The sequence below is a fragment of the Cryptomeria japonica genome, chromosome 5 (genome assembly GCF_030272615.1).
Source record: "Cryptomeria japonica chromosome 5, Sugi_1.0, whole genome shotgun sequence".
NCBI lineage: Eukaryota > Viridiplantae > Streptophyta > Pinopsida > Cupressales > Cupressaceae > Cryptomeria > Cryptomeria japonica.
In genome coordinates this window covers 245864652-245876718 of record NC_081409.1, presented here as the reverse complement: position 1 = coordinate 245876718, position 12067 = coordinate 245864652, and positions in this window count along the sequence as shown.

Genomic DNA, 12067 nt, shown 5'->3' with positions numbered 1-12067 from the left:
AGTCTGTCAGTTTAGCACTGTCCGGACCTCAGCCCCTCCATCACTCAAATGAATCTCCAAACTTCCTATTTGTACCATCCGCAAGCAATAACAACTCGATCAAGCTAGCCAAAGACCAACCGATTCATAACGAAATGTGTAAACAATAACATGTCGACCCAAATCACCAAGAACATCACCAAAGTGCATAGAATTTCACGCAGACCTTTGGAAATACCGGTCAAGGCCCAAACAACATCGTTCGATGATCCACAATTTACAAAAATAACCTACAATCCAAATCAAATTCACTAAACACTTTACAAGACCAACCGATAAAGACATACCAACACTGGGCCAATACCAAGATCGATATCTCACCAGGATCAAATCTAAAAGGCAAACTGCTCCAACTAGTTGAACTACTCTGGTTCTCCTGCATCAAACTCTTAGGGTTAATTGAAAAGTGAGTCCCATCACTTGATCTGGTTTGGTGATCTGTCAGTAGATACTTGCAACTGCCTCAGGGGTTCAACAGTTTGACTACAAGTTTTCATTGTCTCTCCTCGGTGATCTACCAGACCAACCTACAACATGCCTCTAATCGACGATCTAAACAAGTCTCCTCCCACTAACTATGTCAAGCTCAAGCTCCTAGGATCAACGGTCTACCTACAAGCCTTGCACTACCTCACGTTCGGCGATCTGAACAAGTCTTCAAGCTGCCTCAACTTCTTTTCAACCAACCGGTTCACAACTAGTTCACAACCAACCCTTCGTCCAACAACAAGTTCATAACCAACTCTGATAGCATTTGACGCAGCCAAGGTAGGGAGATCCAATGAAGGACATCCCCGCCTTGCAGCCTATAACACAAAACACCATGCAAGATACCGGCAACCGGAACAACAAGAGATAGATGGTAAAATAGAAAGAGCAACTGGTAGACACAACACATGATATAACCAGTGAAAATAGAATATAAAACAATCCTTATAATACTTGATGAATTACATTAGCCTGCAGGATTTACACATGTCAGACCGCATCCCAGGATTACAAAACAATGCTTACACCACAAATCTAAGATTCACAAATCACCTGTTCATCGATTCGGCCTCTGGTAATAGTTTGTCGGTTCAACACTATCCGGACCTTAGCCCCTCCGAACTTCAATCCCCCAGGACCAAAATCTCTCTAGAAAATACATCTTTGCTTGATCTCTTCTTCCTCGGACCTCCGCCACTCAAATGAATCTCCAAACTTCCCATTTGTACCATCCGCAAGCAATAACAACTCGATCAAGTCGGCCAATGACCAACCGGTTCATAACGAAATGTGTAAACAATAACATGTCGGCCCAAATCACTAAGAACATCACCAAAGTGCATAGAACTTCACACAGACCTCTGGAAATACTGGTCAAGGCCCAAACAACATCGCTCGATGATCCGCAAGTTATGAAAAATCACTCGCAACCCAAATAAACTTCACTAAACACTCTGCAAGACCAACCGATAAGGACATACCAACACCGAGCCAATACCAGGATCGATATCTCATCGGGATCAAATCTAAAAGCCAAACTGCTCCAACTGGTTGAACTACTTTGGTGCTCTTGCATCAGTGTTCTATGATATTTTTTATAAGAACCTTGGAAATTATTGTTTTAGCATGGGAGGCAGCTTGCTCCTCCTTTTCCCTTAGTCAAGCTCCTTGTTAATTTAGCAATTATAACAAGTTGAAAACCATGACAATTATAATGTAGACACCAATTTTATCCTTATAAATACAAATTTTGATGATGAAAATGATGTCATTTGATTACCCTCCCTCTTTCAAATTGAATTATATTATTTTAAGTTGTGATACTAAAGGGTGATATAGAGAGAAGGAAGGGTGTTGAAGAGGATGGAGAGGATTGTTGCTTCTACATTTGATGGTCATGCTTTTTGGGTACCTAAGGGTGCCATTGCTTTGGAGATGAAACTCCCAGTAGAGAAGAAAATGTTATGGCACCAAAGACTTGGTCACATTGGTGAGAAGGTTCTCAAAAACCTAAAAAAATAAATGCCTTGTTGAGGGGCTTGATGATTGTAATCTTGAATTTGATTTTTGTGAACACTACCTTTATGGTAAATAAAGTTGTGTTCAATTCTACTCTATTTATCGCAAATCTTCTAGGTTGTTGGACAAGATACATTATGATATTTTAGGTCTTTTTAATATTCCTTTGATTTTAGAATCTACATATTTCATTTCATTCATTTATGACTACAATAGAAGGACATTTGTTTATTTTCTTAGAAGTAGATTTGAACTCTTTAGTTGGTTTAAGGTGTTTAAGGCTCTTGTCGAGAACCAAAAGAAAGATTAATTATTTGAGCACTAACAATGGTGATGAATTTTTCTCAGCAAATTTTGATGTTTTATATGAACCATGGGATTAAGAGGCATAAGACAAATTCATACACCCCTCAGTAGAATGGAGTTGTAGAGATGATGAATAGGATGTTGATTGAGAGGGATATGAGTATGCTTAGTGGTGTTGGCCTCGAACAAATATTTTGGGTTGAAGCTATAGTCGTTGATTTCTATCTAGTAAATAGATCTCCTACATCAACACTTGTTGATAAGACACCTATAACGGTTTGGTTAAGAAATAAGACTTCTATGAAACATCTCAGAGTATTTGGTTGCAAAGCTTATGCTCATTTTCCAAGTGAAGAAAGATCTAAGTTGGAGATCAAGGTTGCTAAGTGTATCTTTTATTGGCTATGGTGTCAGTGTAAAATGGTACAAGCTTTAAGATCTAGTGATAGAGAAGGTTCTCTAAAGTACAAGTGTCATTTTTAAAGAGATGAAACCTTCCACTATTGAGTTGGAACTATCTAGAAAGAGGAGAAATAGAATAAGGAGGTAGTTCAAATTTCTTCTACCCTTGAGAAAGAAGAACTATGAACTCTTGGTGGATCTAATGACGAGGAGAGCTCTAGAAGCTCTTAAAGTTTAGAAGAAGATGAAGAACCTCAACCTCAACCTTTGAGGAGATTTACAAGAATTGGGCAACAACCAAATAGGTTTGCTTATCATTATTAGATTCCAGTTGTATTTTTACCTTGATTACTAACATTGATGAGCCTGGACTGTTAGAGAGGCTATGGGCATGAGTGATGCAAATTCCTATATGGAAGCCATGAATGATGAGATGACATCTTTGAAGAAGAATAATAATTGGGATCCAGTATGCGTTAAGGATGTAAGCTTGTGGGATACAAATGGGTGTTCAAGAAAAAGTTGGGTCCTGATGGCAGTGTTGAGAAGCATAAAGCATGGTTAGTCATGAAGGGGTATTCATAGGTCAAAGGAATAGATTATGGTGAGATTTTCTCTCCCATTTCAAACTGACATATATTTGGTTCTTGTCATAACTTTCTACAATTGATAATTGGTAAAAAGAGAAAATGGATGTGAAGACAACATTCCTTCATGGTGATTTGGAAAAAGAGATTTACATGTCACATCTAGAACATTTTGTGGTGAAAGGTAAAGAAAAATTGGTTGCAAGTTGAAAAAGTCTTTGTATGGTTTAAAACAATCTCCTAGGATATGGTACTAAAATTTTGATACCTATATGCTGAGTTTATTATTTCAAAGGTCTAAATCCAATCATTGTGTCTACTTTAAATTTGATAATAATTGCATTCTCATTATTGCATTATATGTGGATGATATATTATTATTTGGGAATGGATATTTGAATTTTGATTTGAAGTCTCAGTTGTTAGCACAATTTGAGATGAAAGATTTAAGTGCAATTAGGTACATTTTAGGAATGGATACTGGAAGAGATAGAGCTAGCAAAAAGCTTTGGTTAAGCCAGAGTATGTACGTGAATTCAATGTTGGAGATATTCACCATGACAACTTATATATTTATGACAGTTCTTGTTGCATTGGGAACAAATTTATTTGTGAAGGATTGTCTAAAATGTCCTACTACAGTGGAGGACATGGCCAATGTACAATACATGAGCGATCTTGGCAGTCTTATGTATTCAATGACCTATACAAGACCAAATATTGCCCAAGAAGTGTAAGTCTTGAGTCGTTATATGGCTAATATTAGACAGGTGCATTGGGACACAATTAAGAGAGTGTTCAGATATTTGAGGGCTACTTCCTATCGTTCCTTTTGTTATCATGGTTAACCTACTAGACATTGGCATTCTATGAGTATCTTAGATATGTGGATTTATATTGGGCAAGTGACATTAACAACAGAAGATCCACCGATGGTTAGGTGTTTACTATGTATGGTGGTGCTATTAATTAGATGAGTAAACAATAAGTTGTAGAATTCTTTGTCCATGTCAGAGACAAAGTATATGCTATCTACCCATGCTCGTAAGGAAGCCATTTGTTTTAGACGGTTATATTTAAATATTGAGCTTGATGCAAGATTGATTACTATCTATTTTGATAGTTAGTATCATTTCTTAGGAAAGTATATGAATTTCCATGCGAGAACAAAGCACATTGATGTTAAGTTTCATTTTGTTTGAGATATGGTAGAGGATGGGAAGGTAAAATTGGAGAAGGTTGACACTTTGATAAATGTGTATTGACAAAACTAGTGAGCACAAAGAAGTTCAAATGGTGTTTAGAGTTTATGGGCCTTATGGCTCCTAGCAATTAAATTATGGTGTAAATATTCTCTTTGCTATTGCAAGGTGTTTGAAAAGTGGGAGAACGTTAGGAATATGATCTCTCAACCTTGCATTTACATAAGGTTACTATTTATTGTAAGTTTTATTTGAGCACGAAATAATCCAATTTTTTTCCCAAAGCTTCGAATTGGCTAAATAAGCACATTAGTAAATTTTTGTTGCAAGATCATGTCTAGATTTGAAGATATTAAAGTTTTTATTATTGAAATCTACAAATGAAAGTTTTGGAGTTAATTTTAAGGGCCTTAGAAGCTCTAAAATAACCCGAAATTTTTTTTGACTAGTGTAGTAGGTTATAGCTTGATAGAGCATGTCGCAAGCTTTCCAACACTTCAAACAATTCGTCAATTAGACACACGATTCAATAGTTATGGCCTCTGAAAGTTGGGTCTCCTGAAATAGGAAATATAAAAAATATGTTTGACACATAAATGAGTTGTAAAAGGGAGCTACACATGTTGGTGTGTGTGTTGACACATCATAGGGAATGTTGGAGTGGAGATAAGTTGGGTGCCACTTTTTGGGTGCTTTTAGCTCATGGTTTTGTAATATTTTTTGATAGTTTCATGTATTATATCTCCTATATATTGGGTGCATGAAATGGAGGTTGCGTGCACGAGTCTTATATTTATTGAGTTACCTCTAGATCTTTGGTCGATGATACTCCTGTGAGAAGATTTCTCTGTAAATATATTGTATTCTGTTGTTGAATTCTGAATAATACATTGGAAAATTTTTGGAGTGTTATTTTTTTCATCCGAAAGGGTTTTCTCCACGATATATATTGTGTTTATTGTTAATCTATTTGCATGTTGTATATCTCCTCTTGAATGTGTTTCTTATTCTATAATAGTTTAAGATAATTTGTAAGAAAAAATGGAATTGTCTCCCCCACTAGATTAGTGTTAGGAAGCATTTTCCGTACTTTAGCTTCCTTTCACAAATCATGTTAATAACCATTGATGCTCTGCAAAAAGGATTAGAAAATCTGTTTGATGGCAACACACACAAGAGCACAAGAAACAAACGTTAGTGTTAGCAACAAAAGATTATCCTAAACAGGCATATCAAGAGAGATATTAAGCATGAAATAGAAAGCATATAAACATAAAATGAAATAGCTAATCAAGATGCTCATAGTTGCTCCTCCCTTGTTCCTCTCCTCTCCAAGTCCCAAATGAGTGTAGCTCTCAGCTTTTAGCACTAGCCATGGATGCCATATGGAGATTCAAGATGATTGAATATGATAAGCAAATACTATGCAAGAGTAGATAGTGATGCTATGAAAAAGCTCTATGCTAATGCCAGTATAACAACAATACTCTAAAATGCTTCTCCTTTTGCTTGAGGAGAAGGGTTCTATTTATAGAAGAAATAGGGAAATGAAGGGTTAAGATTGAGCAATCTTAACAAGGGTTAGGATTGAAAGTTGGGGATCCATGTGCACAATTGGCACCAATAAAATGGTGACAAGTTTCAACATAGGATTGGGTTGAGAGAAGAGGTTGGAGGCATTAAAGGCCTGAGAAGACCTCATGGTTATCTAGAAGGTAAGGGTCAAGTCTAAATTAAGATTACCCACTGGATTAAGAGTTAATCCAAGGATAAACCTTTGTGCAAATGTTTAAGAGATAATCATGGTCAAAGCATTAAAGGCTTGATGAGACCTTTGGGTTGGGTAGAGGTTGAGTCAAAACAAATGTTTTAACCATGTGGGAGGGTTTGAGGTAACCATTAATGGTTATTGGAGACTTTGGGGATTAAGTGGTTGAAGGTTGAAAGCCTTCAATAGTTATCAAAGACTTTGAGCCATTTAGTGGTTGAAGGTTGGAAGCTTTCAAAGGTTATCCAAGACTTTGAGGGTTAATTTGTTGAACACACAAAGCATTAATTGCTTTTCAAAGACTTTGGAGTCTTTGAGAAGTGACTCCAATTTGCTTAGGAATGTGACAATATTTAAGGGATGGATTAGGCTAATTAGGAAGGGTTTAGAAGAATTTAGAAGGGGTTTAGGCATGCAAGTGGATTTTGTAGGAAAATGCAAGTGGGAGAAATTTTGGTATTTTCAATTAAAATAAAATCATTTATTTCAATTAAATGGTGTAATTTGCATTTGGATAAATATTCAAATAAATATTAATTTATTTAAATGAGAAAAATGAAGATAAAGCATTTAAAATGCTTGAAGACTTTGAGGGAAACCATTAAAGGCTTGAAGACTTTAAGGAAAACCATTAAAGTCTTAAGAAGACTATAGAAGGAAGCCATCAAGTTTGAAGACTTTAAAGCCATCAAGTTTGAATACTTTAAGGGAAACCATTAAAGGTTTCAAGTGGGTGAGGATAAATAGGATTTTAAATAAATAATTTATTTAAAATAGTTGTGCAACTTGCTTTTGTAAGAAAATACAAGTGGGTGGAGGATAAAGGTGATTTAAATAAATTATTTATTTAAAATAATTGTGCAACTTGTATTTGTAGGAAAATGCAAGTGGGTGGAGGATAAAGGTGATTTTAAATAAATGATTTATTTATTTAAATGTGAGAGGTGGGATTTTGGGGGTTTTAAATAAATATTAATTTATTTAAATGTGAGAGAAGATTTAATTAAATAAATATGATTTATTTATTTAATTAATGGTCTGAATTTGGTTAAGTGAATTAAATCAAATAAATTGAATAATTTATTTAATTAATAGGAGAATAGGGTTAAGATGAATTAATTAAATATTAATTTAATTAATTATTAATTGATGGTTAAATAATCAAATAAATACTAAGTATTCATTTAATCAAGTGGAAAGATTTATGTGACTACATTTGCCCCTCTTTGAGACGGTGCGGTTTATCGCGTCGTTTCAAAGAAAGAAAAATAGGTGTGAAGAAATGCCCCATAAAATGTAAATTTAATGGGTGGTATGTTTGATTGGTTGATCAATTGATAGTATGTGCGTGTGATGGATGGTTGTGGGGAATCATGGCAGCCCCGTTGAGACTAGGTCATTATGATAAATGCCTGATGTAGTCTAGGATTACCATAATCGATTACCTGTTGAGACCCGAAGATACTTGATCAGAGTATCTGTTGATAGTCTAGGTGTGTGGGAGTCGATGTATCTGTGTAGACAGAGTAACTGGCTTGACTTATTGGATGACTTAGGATAGGAAACACAATCCCTCCTATTTAGAGATGGATGGTGATGAACGTGGCTTGATTAGGTTGATGGGGACACGATGTAGGGTATGTGATGGTGATTATCGAGATGGGGAGGGTGGGGAGGGGTTCAATGTTAGATAGAAGAAATGGAGGACCTATTACATTCCTATGGAAGAAGAGGAAAATAGAGTATCCATTGTCATTACTATGTATGAATGATATGCAGCTATTTATGAATGTATGGATGGATGGAATGCAATGGAATGCAATATATACAAATGAGATGGAATGATGATCCATAGTGCTTTATTTTTCATCATTGAGCTTTTAAAATGTTGTAAGAAAATACAAGCAACTTGACATAATGATTCAAGATGACCAGAGTATTTCTTACATGGATTTTATATAGCAAGTTAATACAAGCAACTTGATATAATGGATCAAGTTGACCTGAGTATTGCTTGCATGGATTTGATATAGCAAGTTAATACAAGCAACTTGATATAATGGATCAAGTTGACCTGAGTATTGCTTGCAGAACAGACAAGGATTATCTCCTTTCATGCATGACTTGGATCGTCCTCCTTGATCTTAGGCTGATCATATCCTGAGACAAGTGCATACCGTACTAAGAAATAAAAACCTTTATCCAAATTGGATGAGGAGGAACCAAAGAATGAGCATTGTACCTGTAAACAAATAGTATATACATAAAGAATAAAGAATATGGATCCTTGGTAATGGTTCATGCTCATATGGTCGAGGTATACGCTGTAGTCAGCAAGCCGTAATGATCTATGACTGTATTTGGCATAAGATTACGTAGCTTAGTGAACTTCCCACGTAGACACCATTAGTACATGCCCCAGAACTTCATCGGAATTAATGCGCAAACGATACAAAACAATGCTGAAAGATCCCGATACAGATAAACAAATGAATTACTCACGAATCAACCAAGTATTTGACAGCCTAACAGAATTTTCTTGTCAAAGAAAACATCATCTTGTCTTTGTTTTGGTAAGGAAGGATGCATCCTTGTTTTAAAGACAGTTTTGGATTGTTGATGTGGATTGTGTGGTTGTTTGGTAAATGGTCATTGTGTGAGTAGTTTGTCGCAATGTTTGTTTTGGTATCTGCATGGATGAGTATGTACAAGGTGTTGCCATGTTTTTGTGTGATTTTTCAATGGTTTTGTCGATGTTTTTGGATTTTGAATTGTTTTGAATGTTTTTGGTATTTTTGCGAGATATTTTTGAATGTTTTTGGATTTTTGATGATTGTTTGAATGAAGAACTTAATGAATCATAAGACAATGTAGAATCCACTTCCATCAATAGGTTAAAGGCATTGCCCCCAGTTTTAGACATGACTATGAAAAAGCGGGATGCAAGATGTATGGAGTACTATCATAATTGCAGATCGAATAACAAGCCATGGTTGGGATGGATGGATGTATATGTGCATGAATGTGATCACAACGAGCCTGAAAGATACTGGAGCCATTGCCTTTACGAGTGGCGCCTATTTGCCAGGTTTTCACCATCACACTTACCCAAGGTGCCACCGGAGTGGTTGTTCACCGTTTGGATGCATGATTTTTCTTTACTTTTTTTTTTGTTTTGAATGGTTTTGTATTTTCTTTAGGACATTTTCTGAATGTTTTTGATATTTTCTGATATGTATACCTTAGGTATAAAACCGTTTGAGGTGCATGCTATTGATTGGATCTGCGAGCGGTTCTCCATCTGATGTAGCCAACTGATATGCCCCGGACCCGAATACAGCAGTGACAACATATGGGCCCAACCAGTTTGATTCAAACTTGCCTTGATGTTCTCTGTTTGGTTGGTTGCGAGGATTTTCTCGAAGAACAAGATCACCTACCTCAAATGTACGAGGTCTAACTCGGTGATTGTAACTTCTGCTCATGCGCTGCTGATAGGCTTTGAGGTGATTGTATGCAGCTTGTCGCTTCTCATCAAGTAGCTCCAAGTCCTGAAGGCGTGAGACTCTGTATGCTTCATCATCGATGAGATTGTGCAATGAAACTCGTAAGGATGGTATCTCGACCTCAATAGGTAAGATAGCTTCAACACCATAGACCAATGAATAAGGAGTTGCACCTGTAGGGGTTCGAATGCTAGTTCGATATGCCCATAGCGCTGGATTCAATTGAACATGCCAATCACGGCCGGCATCATTGACTGTCTTCTTTAGGATCCTCAATATGTTTTTATTGGATGCTTCGGCCTGACCATTGCCTTGTGGGTAATAGGGAGTGGAAAAGCGGTGTTGGATATGAAATTTCTCACAAAGCTCACGGACATCCTGATTTTTGAAAGGAAGACCGTTATCTGTGACAATGGACATGGGCACACCATACCGACAGATGATGTAATTGAGGATGAATGAGGCGATCTGCTTGCCGGTGACTTGGGTAAGTGGAACAACTTCGATCCACTTGGTGAAATATTCGGTGGCGGTAATAATGAATTTATGGCCATTGGATGAAGATGGATGGATTTTACCCACAAGATCAAGACCCCATTGACAAAAAGGCCATGGTGTTGTGATTGGTTGCAGTTCTTGAGCTGGTGCATGTATCAGGTCGCCATGAACTTGACATTTCTTGCATTTTTTGACAAAGTAGTAGGAATCCTTTTCCAGAGATGGCCAATAATATCCAGCTCGCAAGAGTTTCTTGGCGAGTGATGGACCACTTGAATGAGTCCCGCAAATTCCTTCATGTACTTCTTCCAAAGCCTTTGTTATCTCATCTTGTTCCAGACATCGAAGGAGAGTACCATCAAGACTACGTCGGTATAGGGTTTCGGCAATAATGGTATATCGAGCAGTTTGGCGAATGAAGGTTTTTCGTTGGTTATTTGATTGGTCGGGAGGAAGGGTGTGATCGCGAAGATAGGTGTAGAACTCACCGTACCATGGGGATTCAGAACCGACAAGGCGACATATCATTTCGGATTCGGGGATATCATAAGCGGGGATCCAAAGTTGTTCTACCAAGAACTCGTAGCGTGTTGAATTCTGTGGAAGATCTAGTAGAGATGCGATGGTAGCCATGGCGTCAGCAGCTCGATTCTGATCTCTTGGTATCTGTTCAAAAGTGATAGTAGTAAATGATGTCTTTAGACTGTCCACCATTTGCTTGTATGGCATGAGTTTATCATCTTTGGTCTGATATTCATTAGTTGCTTGTCGAATGACCAGTTGGGAATCGCCATATACTTGTAGTTCTTGTAATTTCCATTGTACGGCTAACCTGAGTCCTGTGATCAAAGCCTCATACTCTGCTATGTTGTTTGTGCATGGAAATGTGAGCCTGTAAGACTTCGGGATGCTATCACCTTGAGGTGTGATAAACAGAATGCCTGCCCCCGAGCCATGCCTAGTGTATGAACCATCAAAATATAGTTTCCATGGCTGTGCTTCTGTGATCATGAATATCTCTTCATCTGGAAAATTGGAAATGAGAGGATGATCGCCTATGAGAGGTGCATCAGCCAACTGATCTGCAATAACTTGACCTTTGATAGCTTTACGGTCCACATACTCAATGTCAAATTCACTTAGAATCATTACCCATTTGGCCAAGCGACCTGTCAATGCTGCTTTGCTGAGTAAATACTTGAGTGGATCAATCTTTGCAATGAGTTGTACCTTGTGTGTTAATAGATAGTGCCGCAATTTAGTGGCTGCCAGGATTACTGCTAGGCAAGCTCGCTCAATAGGTGTGTAATTGAGTTCATAGCCAACCAGTGTACGAGAGATGTAGTATACAGCACACTCTTTGCCTTCTGCATTATGTTGTGCCAGTAATACACCTAATGCTGTACTTGTCGCTGAGATATAAAGTAACAACGGTCTACTTGGATCTGGTGGCATCAACAATGGTGGATTCATGAGATAGTCTTTAAGCGCCTGAAATGCTTGCTGGCATCGGGCATCCCACTGAAAGCGGATGTTCTTGTGTAGCAGGTGTGTGAATGGGTGACACTTATCAGCCAATTGTGCAATGAATCTGCGGATGGATTGAAGCCGTCCTTGTAGTGTCCTTAGCTGACTGATATTCCTTGGAGGTGGCATGTCCATGATTGCCTTAACCTTTGCTGGATCGACCTCAATGCCTTTGCTTGAGACAATGTATCCTAGAAGCTTCCCGGAGGTCACTCCGAAGACACA